Source organism: Emys orbicularis, chromosome 1 (assembly GCF_028017835.1).
Source record: "Emys orbicularis isolate rEmyOrb1 chromosome 1, rEmyOrb1.hap1, whole genome shotgun sequence".
NCBI classification, from domain to species: domain Eukaryota; kingdom Metazoa; phylum Chordata; order Testudines; family Emydidae; genus Emys; species Emys orbicularis.
The window spans coordinates 144,557,695-144,574,315 of NC_088683.1; the positions used below are offsets into that span (position 1 = coordinate 144,557,695).

At 47.4% G+C, this 16,621-nt stretch overlaps 1 pseudogene; it reads right to left on the reverse strand.

Moving 5' to 3' along the window:
- The window catches only part of LOC135886213 (alpha-2-macroglobulin-like), a 39,631-nt pseudogene extending 30,297 nt beyond the window's left edge, over nt 1-9,334 (reverse strand).
- Between the last annotated feature and the right edge of the window lie 7,287 nt (nt 9,335-16,621).

Below are 16,621 nucleotides of genomic sequence, written 5' to 3' on the forward strand. Positions count from 1 at the left end.
GGGTGCTGGCTCAGAGCGGCACTCCGCACATGTGTGCATGCGTGTGCGTGTGCAGATAAAATGGAGACTGGCACTTCACAGAGACCTACATAGATGGGATAGAGAGCGTGTGGGACAGGATCTCTATGACAAAATGGCTGCAGAGGCTGAGTTGCCCATTTCTGGGCTCTATTTCTTTGCCCCAGCTGTTAGGACGTCTCCTTTTCGTATTTAAATTAGTGATGGGAAACCTCTAGAGTTCAGTGGTTGAGAGAGGCATTCAGGCCTCAATGCTGGGGGGTTCCCATCTGGGGTTTTCTGGCGTTATTACCTCGAATGTGCTGGCTAACAAGCACCCAGCTCAGACAGCATCAGGTGAGGAAATCTTCTGAACTAAAAGCGATTTCACACACCAAAGGGAGACGTGGCGCTCATCTTGAGAACATTGTAGGCGTCCCCTTCACCGTCAGGAGAAATGGGTCCATAGATGAATCCGTTTATAATGACGTTGTCGAGTTTCACACAAGGGTTATCGTCTTCTTCCTCCAAATGGTGCTCCCGGTAATTATAACCCCTGATCTCCTTCACCGGGAGCAAATCATACACCTGTGTGGACATGCCTTGATGTCAGTGACCACAGGCCCAATAATAATAAACCAGCGTGTGCCACCCTAGCGATCACAGGCAACTTTAAACTAACACACCCGTGTGTGCAATCCCAGTTACCAAGGTTGACCCTACAATAACAAACCCTACAGTAACAGAGCAGAATGTCTGACTCCAAGGCTCAGCACTGACTTTTCCATAATAACCCAGTGTGTGCTGACCAGTGCTCACCAGTGGCCCTCCAGTAATAAATCAGTATGTGTGGTTGTGTCCTCACAAGTGGCCCCAGAACTATAAACCACTGGGTGCAGCCATAGTTTTCATGAGGGCCCTACATAGATCAAGCAGTGGGCACAGCCCCTGTGCTGACAAGGGACCCTACAATAACAGACAGACTGCTCTGCCCTAGCTCTCACGAGTGATTCTCGGCACTTTCCAGACAAGACCAGCTCTTGCACCTGTTGATCACTGGGCCAGGCTGGCACTTACAGAGCTGGGCGAGAGCTCGGCTTCAGGCTTCATGAGGAGGACGCTCTTGTCCACAGCACGGACGGCGCACAGGGAGCCCGGGGAGGCTCCGACCGGGAGGTGAGTGTCGGAGGCAGGGAGGCCCTCGTCCGGAGAGAAATGCAAGTCAACCTGCAACGCCAGAAAAGGAGTTAGAGGAGCTACTTCTCCAGGTACCTTCACACTCTGCCCCGCAGCACAACTCAGTCCTGGAACCGCCGCACACAGCTCTGTCAATGCCCCTGAACTCTGCCCTGCAGCCCCCGCTATTCCAGTCCTGGGTTCCCCACAAAGCCCTGCCAATGCCCCTCAGCCCTGACCAATGCAATTCAAACATGACCAGCAGCGCCCCCATACGTCAGTTCAGCTTCCACCCTTATAATTCTGCCTATGCAAATTACTCCTGATGTGCATTCATCTCTCATATTCAATTACTGATCCATGGTCAGTGCCCGATGGGCTCATGGAGCCATTGAACATTTCCTGAGTCTTCACTGAAATTTGCAATTCCAGGTTCCACAGGTGGGCCATTGTCCATGGGGTGAATGTGAGTTATAGAAACCGGATGCTCACCTTATTGGCAAAGCAGTTTTCAATCTTGAAATCTTCGGAATTGGCGATAACGTCCCCGCTGGGTAAAGTGGTGTATACGAGTACCCGGGCCAGGGGGGCGATATCAGGCCTCACGGGGAGCCTCAGCTCAAATACCTGGATAACTGGCAAACAGAGAGAGGGGGCAGGGGCTAAGCTATAGAGAATCAGCTCCAGGGCCACACATTTCCCTAGGCTCCCTCATTATGGCTGCAACATCAGCCACCCTGAAAAATTCGCTATCCAAGGGTAAGAGTTTTGGCGCATAGTTGAGGCCTTTGACTCTTACTGCAGACACCCGGTGCAGGATGTTCAGGTGAGATGGGTTTGGTGGATCTCAGCATGTCCCCTAAATCCATATCAGTTAGAGTCTAGCACTGTCCTCCATCAGTGCAGGACCCCCCTGCCCATGCAATAATGAAGGCGAGGAAAGAAGTGCATGTTGTACAGTGGCTCTGTGCAGAGAGTTGTGCTCACAGAGCTGCAGAGGGGGTGGGATTCCATACTTCTGCTCCTCAAGGTGGAATTTGCCCAGCCAGCCTGAATCATTCAAACCGGGGATCCTTCAGACTGCCATTAATGAAATGAAATCGGTCAGGGGAACTGTATGTGTATCAAAGGGGGGAGGGATAGCTCAGTGGTTTGAGCATTGGCCTCCTAAATCCAAGGTTGTGAGCTCAATCCTTGAGGGGGCCATTTAGGGATCAGGGACAAAAATCTGTCTGGGGATTGGTCCTGCTTTGAGTACGGGGTTGGACTAGATGACCTCCTGAGGTCCCTTCTAACCCTGGTATTCTATGATTCAAAGGGAGAGAGAGACCATGACTAGTGAGACAAGAAGGTAAGAGAGAGAGGAGAGAAGGGCGCTGTTCTCAGCACCTCCTTCAGACACAGCAGCTCAGCCTCCCAGGACAGGCAGAGAAAGGAGAGAGGAGAGCTCACAATGAGAACGAGCTGAAATTTTTCAGATGATTTTTTGTTGTTGAAAAACGCAGACTCGGATCAACCAAAACATTTCACAAATTTGTGTGAAATTCACCAAATGGTTTTGGTCAGGAAAAAATCAGCAACAAATCAGAAGGTTTTGTTTCGACATTTCGTAAATGGAAGGTTCCATTTTTCAATTCAAAACAACTCCTCATTTACAATTTCCCTTCAATTCTATTTTAAAAAGATTAAAGCAGCTCAAAAGTGAAATGGTTCAGTCGCCCCCAAACAATTGTTTTTGGAGGTTTCTGGTTCGGTCAGTGAACTGGGAAATCAGTTATTCACACAGCTCTACTCACGTTCTCCATCCCCCACAGGATGCACCTCGGTGCCTGCCCTCACGATTCCTCCTTTGGCCATCACCTGCCAGGAAGAAGAAACCCTCATGTTAGAGGGGTGCTGGTGGGAGGAGGGAGATGCTCACGGGGGAATGCTGGGGTGGGGGGTGTCTATACTGATGCCTTCCTGTGGGGAAGGAGCAGAAAATCCCGCAGAGCCATACAGAGTCTCAGACCCAGACTGGAGTTTACCGGGACCTCGACCAAGTCAGAAATTCTCTCTCCCTGCAGAAACCATCCACTGGCTGGCCAGTTCTGCATTTCCTTCACTGGCTTTTACATGTAAATGTCAAGGTCAAGAGAACCTGGCCTCAGGGCAGTTTGGTGACCTGGGACATATATGGGTGTCTGGCCTCCAGTGCTGTGTCATGTGTACGGAGGTAGAGGTCACTAGGTCCGGGCTTACAACATAGTAAAAGACGATTTCCTTCTGCTCCCCCACAGCCTCTGGCTTCAGGATGTAGTGCACCCGGACCATCTCATTGGAGCCGCAGCTTAAAGTCTGAGACAGGGGCTCGATTTTGAGAAAGCTCTTACTCGGGGAGTAAAAGCGTGTTGCTGTGTGAAAGGTGTTACCATACACAGGGGTGATCCAGTCTGTGTCATAACAGTTCAGTTCAGATTCATGGTTTGCCTGATAAAGAAGAACGTTTTTACATCAGATCAAAAAGTGAGTAACAAGTCTACTAGCATTTCAGAAGGAAAAAGTGGGTAATTTTAAAAACATGTTCTTGGCAGATTTTTCAGTGCACAGTGCATTGATCTGCATTTTCCATGCTCATGTGGCGAGAGAGAGATGGAGAACCAGAGGGAGAGCGACAGAGTGTGTGCAAGACACAGAGAGCAAGGGACAGACAGAGAGAGAGCAAGACAGAGAGGAGGAGACTGAAATTTCCAGCCAACAAACTCTTTGTTTTATCTCCTGATGGGCAGAGAGATCAATAAACCCACGGACATCTCCCCTGGAGCTTAGTCTTTGACACCTCCCATCCCCTAGCTCCCTGGATTCAGCCACTCACAGTGATTTGAATGGAGTTTTCTGTGAAGTTGACAGTGTCTATAGAAAACGAGACTCGGCCCTCTTCATTCGTTGTGTAGTTGGCTTCATAGTTGTTTCTCCCTATGGAAATCCAAATGGTTTTGTTGGCGATTGGAGCATCAGTCCCGTCCACCAGCTTCACCTAAAGAAACAAATCCAATCTCCATTGCTTTTACTACTCAGGGAAAGCAGTCCCCACAGTCCTAATGACTCTTTGCCCACGTTATTCCCCTGAGGCAGCTCCAGAGGGTGTTTCCTACAGAGCTGACCAAGGGCCAGGCGTGTATGAATGTGCTGGGTGAGTCTGAACCACCTGAGGAGGTGGCGCGTCCTCACAGAGTGTGTGATTGGGAACATGGGAAGGACTGTGCTGGCCACACCAATGGGCCTTCTCCTCTGTATCCTGTCTCTGACAGCACTAGGAGGTCAGAGGAAGGCGCTGCAATTCCCACTAATGGCAAGGATACTGCAGCATGTGTAGAGGCAGAGGGAGATGGCTCCTGTTCCCGTGGTTTGTGATCCTTCCACGTTTTCCCTTTTCCATTTGCAAGTTCTCATTCTCCCCAGACAAGCACACTTGTGTCAGGTAATTTTCTGGGCTCTCAGAGGTTCCCTACCTGCCCGGAGAAGGGGATCCCTGGTATGTAATGAGAGTCCACCTGCTCAAAGCTGATTTTGCTCATGGTGCCTGTGATCTCACTGGAGTCTGTCCCAGTTAACTCCACCCCTGCAAGAAAACACAGCAAAGAGGGGCTTGAACTAATGCACTGACCTGCAGCACCTCCAGATGCTCCAATCCTGCCCCATGTTGTCCAGTTCTGCCAGTGCCCTTCAGTGCTGGCTTGCAACGCCCACTGCTATTGCAGTGCGGCCCCACAGCTCCAGCAGGGCAGCATGATGCATACCTGTACCCTCTTCCGTGATCTTGCCTTGCACCTCAATTTTCATCTCATAACTCTTTCGCTTGAGCTGGAATATTTTAGTCTTCACCACATTGGAGACACAGCCTCGAACGTCCGCCTGAGCCAGAGACCAAAGAAGAAATTACCATGGAAATCCCTGTTCAATTCAGATCCGTGTGAAACAGGAACAGATACCCCAGCACCCAAGACATTTGCCTACTGCTTGGTTTGCTTTAATCCCATCCTCTTATTGGCTTGATCCGGCCTGACTCCCTCTCTTCCCTTCTTCCTCAACAAACCAATCAAGGCATCTCTGGTCCCCAGTGATGTATCTAACATGCTGCCCTCTCTGATGCACTTCACCCCAAATTCTCCAAGTTACACACCTGGTTCCCTGATTGTTCAGATTACATCCCCTAGATCTGCAACTTCCCATTAGTGTAATAAATCTCATTGTATCTTTTATCCACCCTTGGAATCCTCTCTCTTTCTCCATGCACATTTTTTCTCTCTTCCTCCTTCTCTTTCTTTCTCTTTCTTTTCCTCCTACTATCTCTGTCTAACCCTACCTCTATTTTCTCTCTTACTTTCTTCTCCTTCATATTCTCCCTCTCTCTCTTTATTGCTCTACCCCGTTCTCTCTACCTCCTTGTGCTGTCTCTCTCTTTCTTCTTCTTCCCCTTGAGTTCTCTCACTCTTCCGGATCCTACACTTCCCTCTTGCTTTCTCCTCTGCTCTGCTCCTGCTCCCCTCCCCATCTCAATCCCGTTCACTGATACAAAAACCTCTCTGGGTCTTCTATTTCCCAGCTAGAAGAAATACCCATTTGGGGGTGAATTCTGATCTGACTGATGTCAATGGGAGTTTTGCCATGGATTTCAATGGGGCCAGGATTTCACCCGAGGGGTTTTTCTTCATAATTTATATCCCCCAGCCCTGGCCTCACCTCCTTCTAACCAATACCTCCCTCCTGTGAGACAGAGCCCAACCCAGAACACAGAATCCCAGCTGAGGTCTAACAATCACCTCTGACAGACACAGATCGCCCTCCTCAAGACAATCGCCTCTTGCCTATGGGATGGGCCTTGGACTCACCTGTCTGGTGAATTCCTCACACACAGCCTCGGCCTCTCTTCCATAGCAGTGTGACCTGGACTGGGAGAATCTCCGGCACACACGGACATTCACCAGGCCGGGGACAGGGGTCCCATAGGTGTATCTGTAACCAGAGAGGGGTTAAAGAGACACAAGGTGCTTAGACAGGGAGACAGAGTCAGTCAGAAGAGGCCTTTTGGGGCCCTTTATACCATTGCCCCTGAGGACTCTGTTGCTGGTTTCCTAATGTCTATTCTCTGGAGCTTGGTCTAGTCCTGTTTTTCAGTGACTCAAGTGATGGGACTCAAGTGACTCCAGCCATTTCCCGGGGGAGATTATTCCATTACCCAGCAGGCTTACCCCATTAGGAAATGTTGCCTGATACTCTGGCTCTTCTGCCCCTTAATCAGTTGAGTTTCCCTTCTCCCAGCTCCCTCCCATTTGGCCACACCTTTCTGGTACGGAAGAGCCCAGACCTGCAGACAATATTCCAGGTGCAGCGTCCTCAGAGCTGTGGAGCCCAGAGTTTAACACTGTCTTCCAGGTGGGGTCGCACTAAGGATGTATAGAGAGGGATTATCATCTCCCGTCACCGCTACACGCCACCTCTGGAGCACTGTTTTCAGCTCCAGGCACCTCTTTACCCGAAAGCCATCGACAAATTGGAGAGAGTTCAGAGAAGAGCAAGAAATATGAGCAGGGAGCTGGAGGGAGGGATTTATGAGGAGGGAAGGAAGAGTTAAATCTGGCGAGTCTGGTTACGGGATGTCTAAGTAGGGACGTAATTTCTGCCTACAAGTGTCTGAAGGAGGCATCACCAAGGGCGGGAGCAGGATTATTTAAGGGGGCACTTGGGGGTCTGATTAGGAAGGATGGAAGGATGTTAAGAAAGGGAAAATTTGGGTTGAATAACGGAGAAAACCTTTCTGAGAGGGAGTTGTATGAGTCTGAGGCATCGTTTCCTGGGGCAGGGGGAGGAGCCCCATTTCTTGGGATGTTTAAAGCTTGGGCTGGGTGCAGAATAGACAGCAGGAACAATCCTGCCCAGGGCCCCTGGGGACGGAGAGAAAGTGACCCCAGGGGCCTTCTGCAGCTCTGGTTTCTGGGGTAGCAGCAGGAAGGCAATGGTGGACAAGCACAAAGAACGGTGACTCAAACCCAGCGACTCACAGACCACAGACGGCCACTTTCAGCTCCTCATCCTGGATGGTGATTTTCTTGGGCAGCTTCACTGACACCTCGTACTTGGGCAGCACTGAGGGGGAGAGACGGGCCAGAGTTGAGCAGAGTGGTGGGAACACATGTACATCACTGTCACTTCCCCACTGAGTGACAGACACAGCCTCTCCCCCTCCCATCCCCAACGCATGGTGCCAGATTCTCAGCCTGCTATAAATCACCACAGCTCCATGGCTGTCAGTGCAGCTGTGCCAGCTTCCACCAGCTGAGGATCTGGCCAGGGACTGTGGCACTGAAGAGAAAGACACCGTAACCCCTGCTCCCCTCCCCTTTGCTCCCCTTGCCCAACCCCGACCGTCGGGCTGTCGTTGCTTTAGAGGCTGTATTCCAAACTATGCTACGCAAGTGATACTTAGTGAGGGCCCGACTCCCCAGTGCACCATCGTCACTCACCAGATTTAAAGGGCCACATTCACTGTGTGCTCTGGCTCCTGTGCTGCTCCAGTGAAGCAAAGCAGCCATAAGCCCGGATACTTTGCGTCCCTGGAGTGGTACAAAGCAGACGGACTGCACCAGGGAATCTGGCCCCGAAAGTTCAGCCATTTTAAACTTATCCCTGCGTGAAAAGAGTCGGATAAAAGCTGTTTCATAACATGGTAAAAGCAAATATTGTTTCCTGCTGGCTGAGCTCACAGACTGCATTCGCCTCCTGGCTGGGCACTAGAATGTCAAGTTTCAGCCCCAAAGTGAATTTTCTCAGCAGTTCTGAACTAACTGAATGAGGGGTAATAATGGGAGAGAGACACTGGTGGGGGTGAAGGGGGAAGAGTGGAGAGCAAACTCAATAAGAGCTGCTGTAGCTATAAGGCTCAGGCAAAAGCCAGCATGGTTTGGAGTGGCACATGCAGAGGCATCCCAAGCAAGGAGGTGACAGTCTGTCCAGAGCCAGGTCACACTGGAGCACTGGAACCAGTGAGATCGGCCCAGTTGGAGCACAGGCTGGTCACTGTGCCCGCACTGCCATGCTGACTGGTGTTCGGAGCTCTGCGGGTTTGCCCTACAAGAGCACTGCTTTAAAGCCCTTCAGTTGCGACACCATGTGGTACCTATCCCGCAGTTCCCAGCACAGACCCCAGAAGCAGTGGATTCTGGGAAGTTTCAGAATGCCCTGTCGGACAGCAGTGAGGGGAGTAGTGGAGCCACTGTTACTAACCCGTTCAGAATGAGCTGGTTCTTAGGCTTGCTGAGAACAAGCTCTTGGAATGCTTGTAAGTGGCTGGAGGTTTTCTGTGGGACGATTCACAAGTGGTCGGGGTGGGGGGCTGGAACTGTACATTTCCCTAGACTAGACAGAGCTGTAATTTCTCTCTCCTTGAGTGATTAGTGGCAACCACTATAATTAAAGTTCTTTGAGAATCTACCACTCCTGCTGGCCTCATTTTCCTTTCCTCATAAACCTTCCGAAAGATTGTCCTTTGGGGCTAATGTTTTCCAGGCTTGGTCTCCAGCCAAAGTGTCTTTATTTATTTATTTTGAACATTTGACGATGTTCTGGGTGTCAGGGGCCGCAAGGACAAAGGTGTGAAGACTCGAGTGGGAGAAGGGTAGAAAGGAGAGGTGAGTTAAGCCAGTTTCATTGGCAGAGCACAGGGGGAGAAAACTGTGCCACTGTAATGCAGCATGCACATAGTTTGTTCTGCATCCGTACCATATACTGCACACAACTGGTAGGAAAGACCCTACACAAAAATAAAGCTGCATTGTACTGAGGCTGGAATCACAGCCCAAATCCAGTAGGCCCGAGGGATAGGCCTTTGTATTCAGATCCAGATACTCCCGGGCTTACAGTGAATAGTGACCCTGGCAGTTCAAGTGCTGAGGAGAAACCTAAACACCACTGGATGGGGGCTCAGATCCTGATCCCTAAAAGCCTCCAGTGTTTTCCTGGCCCATTCCTCGGATCACTCTTCACTCATCTACACCCCAGACAATCCTGAACTGGATTTTTGTGCCTGGAATGGATGAATCCCAGACGGTTGCTCCTGCTTCCAACACCCCCAACCCCAGCACGAGTGGGACCCTTCCTTACCATATTCCTCCACAGAGATGTTTCAATACGTCTCTTTCACAGACTGGATGCCTTCCTAGTCTGGGCACAGTCCTTCCCCTGGTACAGCCCTTGTTCCAGCTCAGGTGATAGCTAGGGGATTCCTCATGATGGCTCTCTCTTTGTTCTGTTCCACCCATTTATATATCTTTTGCATAAGGCGGGAATCCTTTGTCCCTCTCTGGATTCCCACCCCCTCCTTCTCAATGGAAAAGTACCAGGTTAAAGATGGATTACAGTTCAGGTGACATGATCACATGTCACTGTAAGACTTCATTACCCACTTGCCAGCACACAGGTATACAGGGAGACTTACAAGTAAAAGAGAGCCATCTGCAGACGATTGTCCTGGTTAATGGGAGTCATCAAGATTCCAAACCACCATTAATGGCCCACACTTTGCATAATTACAATAAGCCCTCAGAGTTATATTTCATATTTCTAGTTTCAGATACATGAGTGGTACATTTATACAACTAGGATGACCACACTCAGTAGATTATAAGCTTTGTAATGATACCTTACAAGAGACCTTTTGCATGAAGCATCTTCCAGTTACATTATATTTAACTCATTAGCATATTTTCATAAAATCCTATAGAGTGCAACATCACACAATGGATTTGGCCTGATGTGAGGGGTTCTCTCCAGATGCTGTTTTTAAACCGGTCTCAGAAAATAGCTCACGAACAAGAGAAGCGGCTAATCAAACCTGAGAGTGACAAATGGTGAACACTTGGCTTTCTGGAATGGCAAAGAACCCTTCCCATGGGCTTGGGTGCCATGAGGGTTCTCTAAGAGACGGGAAGCATCACCAAGTTAAGGGCTCCAGAGAAACTGGCCAATATTTTCAACCTTTAGGATGCCTGAATTTCCGCCCCTAAACCCACTTTTAAGCAACTAACTAAAAGTGACCTGATTTCCATAGGTGCTGAGCACTCAAAACTCCTAGTGAAATCAACAGGAGCTGTGGGTGCTCAGCTCCTCTTCAAATCAGGCCACGTATAAGTTATTTAGGTGCCTAATTTAAGGCATCTCATTTTCAAAATGTAAGCAAAGCCTATTTCATGCCCTTACAGGATGAGTTTTGCTAATAGCAGATATCACTGACTAAAAATCCAACACAAACGGTGAATCAATGGGAATGATGTCATCAAAGGATGACATATCCCCTCTGGCTTGGGTAACAAATGAAGTAGCTGCCCATTGGTTCTCAGACAACCAATCAGAAAGTATGTTTTCTCTGTCTGCACTGAGGTTATAAAAGGCTGCAGGCTCAGACAGGGTCAGCATACTACTGTGGTGATTTCAAGAGGTGGCTTAGCCAAGCCACACTTTGTCAGGCCAGTCATAATCAGGCCAGACCAGGAAGAAATCAAAGAAGGCAAAATAAGAGCGAGAAAACCAAGTGAACAGAGCCAGGAACAGAAGGAAAGAGAGTCAGGCAAGCCAAGCAAAGAAAGACACAGGCAAGTGGAGCCAAGCAAGGAAACATCCACTGAAGCCTAGCAAGTCAAGAAAAAAGCTAGGCAGGCCAATTCTTGAGGAAAGACTCAGGTAAACCAAGCAGAGAAAACAAAAGAAAGCCAAGAAAGTCAAGCCAAGTGTTGCTGGAACACGAGAGGTCTGCAACATGTCTGAGACTGAGTCTGAGTCTGAGCACTCTGGTGAGACCTCAACCGCAAAAGACCCTAAGGCCAAAATCACCCGTTCTTCCCGGGCTGGGCTGCAGTTCTCTGTCAGTCGCATAGACAGATTGCTCCGCAAAGGACAATTTGCAGACCGTATTGGAGCTGGAGCCCCAGTATATATGGCCGCGGTGCTTCAATAAGTGTCTCATGAGATTGTGGATATTGCTGGGGAAGTCGCTGCACGCAGCAAGAAGCGTCAGATTTCCCCACGGCACTTGCAGCTGGCCATTCACAGCGACTCAGAGCTCAAGAAACTGCTGGGAGGTGTCACCATCTCTCAGGGCGGAGTCCTGCACTTAAATCAGCCTGTGGTTTTACCTTCCAAGAAGAGGAATGGCAGGAGAGCCATCAAGAGAAGGATTGCCCCTGCTCCTGTCCCTGTTAAGTGAGAACAGAGCAAAGGGGAGACTGCCACCCCAGATTTGGGAGAAATGACATTGACTTGATTGCAAGGCTCTTTTCAAATGCATCAGTATGGTCTAATAAAAGCAGTTAAAATGCCTGGTCTTCTTTTGTGAATTAATTTCCTCTTTTACTATCCTACAATTTTAAGGGATCATTCAGTTGGTCAGGTAGCTGCATTGATAATATGGTATAAAAGCCTAGAAAGATAGAACTCAATCATTTCATTAAGAAATTTACATCAGAAATTGTCTAAACGGTGTCAAGTATCAGAGGGGTAGCCGTGTTAGTCTGGATCTGTAAAAAGCGACAAAGAGTCCTGTGGCACCTTATAGACCAACAGACCTATTGGAGCATAAATGTCTAAATCGTGTAGATTCTGGGAGGTGATTTCTGTGTTTTTTTCAGGCATTTCCCCAATAGATTGAAGGTTAGGAACATTTTTCCCATAGTGAAGTTGATGTGTATTGCATGTTTTGTGAAAACAGAAAAAAGAACAAACTCATGACAGAAAAATTTAACCCATTACTCAGGAAGGATAAAGCCTATGGGCCTGGTTTTTCTTTTTGTTTTGTTCTTTTTGTTTTGTTATGTTTTGTTTTAGTTACCCCATTATAAAACCATTGACTCGTTTAGAGTAATATCAGATTTATACAGTATAAGTGATACTAGAATCAGGCTTTCTGAAATTATTAAATACCTGGAGGGATTCACTTAAACTTTGATCACCTTTTTAAAGGGAAAACATTACCCACTTGCCAGCACACAGGTATACAGGGAGACTTACAAGTAAAAGAGAGCCATCTGCAGACGATTGTCCTGGTTAATGGGAGTCATCAAGATTCCAAACCACCATTAATGGCCCACACTTTGCATAATTACAATAAGCCCTCAGAGTTATATTTCATATTTCTAGTTTCAGATACATGAGTGGTACATTTATACAACTAGGATGACCACACTCAGTAGATTATAAGCTTTGTAATGATACCTTACAAGAGACCTTTTGCATGAAGCATCTTCCAGTTACATTATATTTAACTCATTAGCATATTTTCATAAAATCCTATAGAGTGCAACATCACACAATGGATTTGGCCTGATGTGAGGGGTTCTCTCCAGATGCTGTTTTTAAACCGGTCTCAGAAAATAGCTCACGAACAAGAGAAGCGGCTAATCAAACCTGAGAGTGACAAATGGTGAACACTTGGCTTTCTGGAATGGCAAAGAACCCTTCCCATGGGCTTGGGTGCCATGAGGGTTCTCTAAGAGACGGGAAGCATCACCAAGTTAAGGGCTCCAGAGAAACTGGCCAATATTTTCAACCTTTAGGATGCCTGAATTTCCGCCCCTAAACCCACTTTTAAGCAACTAACTAAAAGTGACCTGATTTCCATAGGTGCTGAGCACTCAAAACTCCTAGTGAAATCAACAGGAGCTGTGGGTGCTCAGCTCCTCTTCAAATCAGGCCACGTATAAGTTATTTAGGTGCCTAATTTAAGGCATCTCATTTTCAAAATGTAACCAAAGCCTATTTCATGCCCTTACAGGATGAGTTTTGCTAATAGCAGATATCACTGACTAAAAATCCAACACAAACGGTGAATCAATGGGAATGATGTCATCAAAGGATGACATATCCCCTCTGGCTTGGGTAACAAATGAAGTAGCTGCCCATTGGTTCTCAGACAACCAATCAGAAAGTATGTTTTCTCTGTCTGCACTGAGGTTATAAAAGGCTGCAGGCTCAGACAGGGTCAGCATACTACTGTGGTGATTTCAAGAGGTGGCTTAGCCAAGCCACACTTTGTCAGGCCAGTCATAATCAGGCCAGACCAGGAAGAAATCAAAGAAGGCAAAATAAGAGCGAGAAAACCAAGTGAACAGAGCCAGGAACAGAAGGAAAGAGAGTCAGGCAAGCCAAGCAAAGAAAGACACAGGCAAGTGGAGCCAAGCAAGGAAACATCCACTGAAGCCAAGCAAGTCAAGAAAAAAGCTAGGCAGGCCAATTCCTGAGGAAAGACTCAGGTAAACCAAGCAGAGAAAACAAAAGAAAGCCAAGAAAGTCAAGCCAAGTGTTGCTGGAACACGAGAAGTCTGCAACATGTCTGAGACTGAGTCTGAGTCTGAGCACTCTGGTGAGACCTCAACCGCAAAAGACCCTAAGGCCAAAATCACCCGTTCTTCCCGGGCTGGGCTGCAGTTCTCTGTCAGTCGCATAGACAGATTGCTCCGCAAAGGACAATTTGCAGACCGTATTGGAGCTGGAGCCCCAGTATATATGGCCGCGGTGCTTCAATAAGTGTCTCATGAGATTGTGGATATTGCTGGGGAAGTCGCTGCACGCAGCAAGAAGCGTCGGATTTCCCCACGGCACTTGCAGCTGGCCATTCACAGCGACTCAGAGCTCAAGAAACTGCTGGGAGGTGTCACCATCTCTCAGGGCGGAGTCCTGCACTTAAATCAGCCTGTGGTTTTACCTTCCAAGAAGAGGAATGGCAGGAGAGCCATCAAGAGAAGGATTGCCCCTGCTCCTGTCCCTGTTAAGTGAGAACAGAGCAAAGGGGAGACTGCCACCCCAGATTTGGGAGAAATGACATTGACTTGATTGCAAGGCTCTTTTCAAATGCATCAGTATGGTCTAATAAAAGCAGTTAAAATGCCTGGTCTTCTTTTGTGAATTAATTTCCTCTTTTACTATCCTACAATTTTAAGGGATCATTCAGTTGGTCAGGTAGCTGCATTGATAATATGGTATAAAAGCCTAGAAAGATAGAACTCAATCATTTCATTAAGAAATTTACATCAGAAATTGTCTAAACGGTGTCAAGTATCAGAGGGGTAGCCGTGTTAGTCTGGATCTGTAAAAAGCGACAAAGAGTCCTGTGGCACCTTATAGACCAACAGACGTATTGGAGCATAAATGTCTAAATCGTGTAGATTCTGGGAGGTGATTTCTGTGTTTTTTTCAGGCATTTCCCCAATAGATTGAAGGTTAGGAACATTTTTCCCATAGTGAAGTTGATGTGTATTGCATGTTTTGTGAAAACAGAAAAAAGAACAAACTCATGACAGAAAAATTTAACCCATTACTCAGGAAGGATAAAGCCTATGGGCCTGGTTTTTCTTTTTGTTTTGTTCTTTTTGTTTTGTTATGTTTTGTTTTAGTTACCCCATTATAAAACCATTGACTCGTTTAGAGTAATATCAGATTTATACAGTATAAGTGATACTAGAATCAGGCTTTCTGAAATTATTAAATACCTGGAGGGATTCACTTAAACTTTGATCACCTTTTTAAAGGGAAAACATTACCCACTTGCCAGCACACAGGTATACAGGGAGACTTACAAGTAAAAGAGAGCCATCTGCAGACGATTGTCCTGGTTAATGGGAGTCATCAAGATTCCAAACCACCATTAATGGCCCACACTTTGCATAATTACAATAAGCCCTCAGAGTTATATTTCATATTTCTAGTTTCAGATACATGAGTGGTACATTTATACAACTAGGATGACCACACTCAGTAGATTATAAGCTTTGTAATGATACCTTACAAGAGACCTTTTGCATGAAGCATCTTCCAGTTACATTATATTTAACTCATTAGCATATTTTCATAAAATCCTATAGAGTGCAACATCACACAATGGATTTGGCCTGATGTGAGGGGTTCTCTCCAGATGCTGTTTTTAAACCGGTCTCAGAAAATAGCTCACGAACAAGAGAAGCGGCTAATCAAACCTGAGAGTGACAAATGGTGAACACTTGGCTTTCTGGAATGGCAAAGAACCCTTCCCATGGGCTTGGGTGCCATGAGGGTTCTCTAAGAGACGGGAAGCATCACCAAGTTAAGGGCTCCAGAGAAACTGGCCAATATTTTCAACCTTTAGGATGCCTGAATTTCCGCCCCTAAACCCACTTTTAAGCAACTAACTAAAAGTGACCTGATTTCCATAGGTGCTGAGCACTCAAAACTCCTAGTGAAATCAACAGGAGCTGTGGGTGCTCAGCTCCTCTTCAAATCAGGCCACGTATAAGTTATTTAGGTGCCTAATTTAAGGCATCTCATTTTCAAAATGTAACCAAAGCCTATTTCATGCCCTTACAGGATGAGTTTTGCTAATAGCAGATATCACTGACTAAAAATCCAACACAAACGGTGAATCAATGGGAATGATGTCATCAAAGGATGACATATCCCCTCTGGCTTGGGTAACAAATGAAGTAGCTGCCCATTGGTTCTCAGACAACCAATCAGAAAGTATGTTTTCTCTGTCTGCACTGAGGTTATAAAAGGCTGCAGGCTCAGACAGGGTCAGCATACTACTGTGGTGATTTCAAGAGGTGGCTTAGCCAAGCCACACTTTGTCAGGCCAGTCATAATCAGGCCAGACCAGGAAGAAATCAAAGAAGGCAAAATAAGAGCGAGAAAACCAAGTGAACAGAGCCAGGAACAGAAGGAAAGAGAGTCAGGCAAGCCAAGCAAAGAAAGACACAGGCAAGTGGAGCCAAGCAAGGAAACATCCACTGAAGCCAAGCAAGTCAAGAAAAAAGCTAGGCAGGCCAATTCCTGAGGAAAGACTCAGGTAAACCAAGCAGAGAAAACAAAAGAAAGCCAAGAAAGTCAAGCCAAGTGTTGCTGGAACACGAGAAGTCTGCAACATGTCTGAGACTGAGTCTGAGTCTGAGCACTCTGGTGAGACCTCAACCGCAAAAGACCCTAAGGCCAAAATCACCCGTTCTTCCCGGGCTGGGCTGCAGTTCTCTGTCAGTCGCATAGACAGATTGCTCCGCAAAGGACAATTTGCAGACCGTATTGGAGCTGGAGCCCCAGTATATATGGCCGCGGTGCTTCAATAAGTGTCTCATGAGATTGTGGATATTGCTGGGGAAGTCGCTGCACGCAGCAAGAAGCGTCGGATTTCCCCACGGCACTTGCAGCTGGCCATTCACAGCGACTCAGAGCTCAAGAAACTGCTGGGAGGTGTCACCATCTCTCAGGGCGGAGTCCTGCACTTAAATCAGCCTGTGGTTTTACCTTCCAAGAAGAGGAATGGCAGGAGAGCCATCAAGAGAAGGATTGCCCCTGCTCCTGTCCCTGTTAAGTGAGAACAGAGCAAAGGGGAGACTGCCACCCCAGATTTGGGAGAAATGACATTGACTTGATTGCAAGGCTCTTTTCAAATGCATCA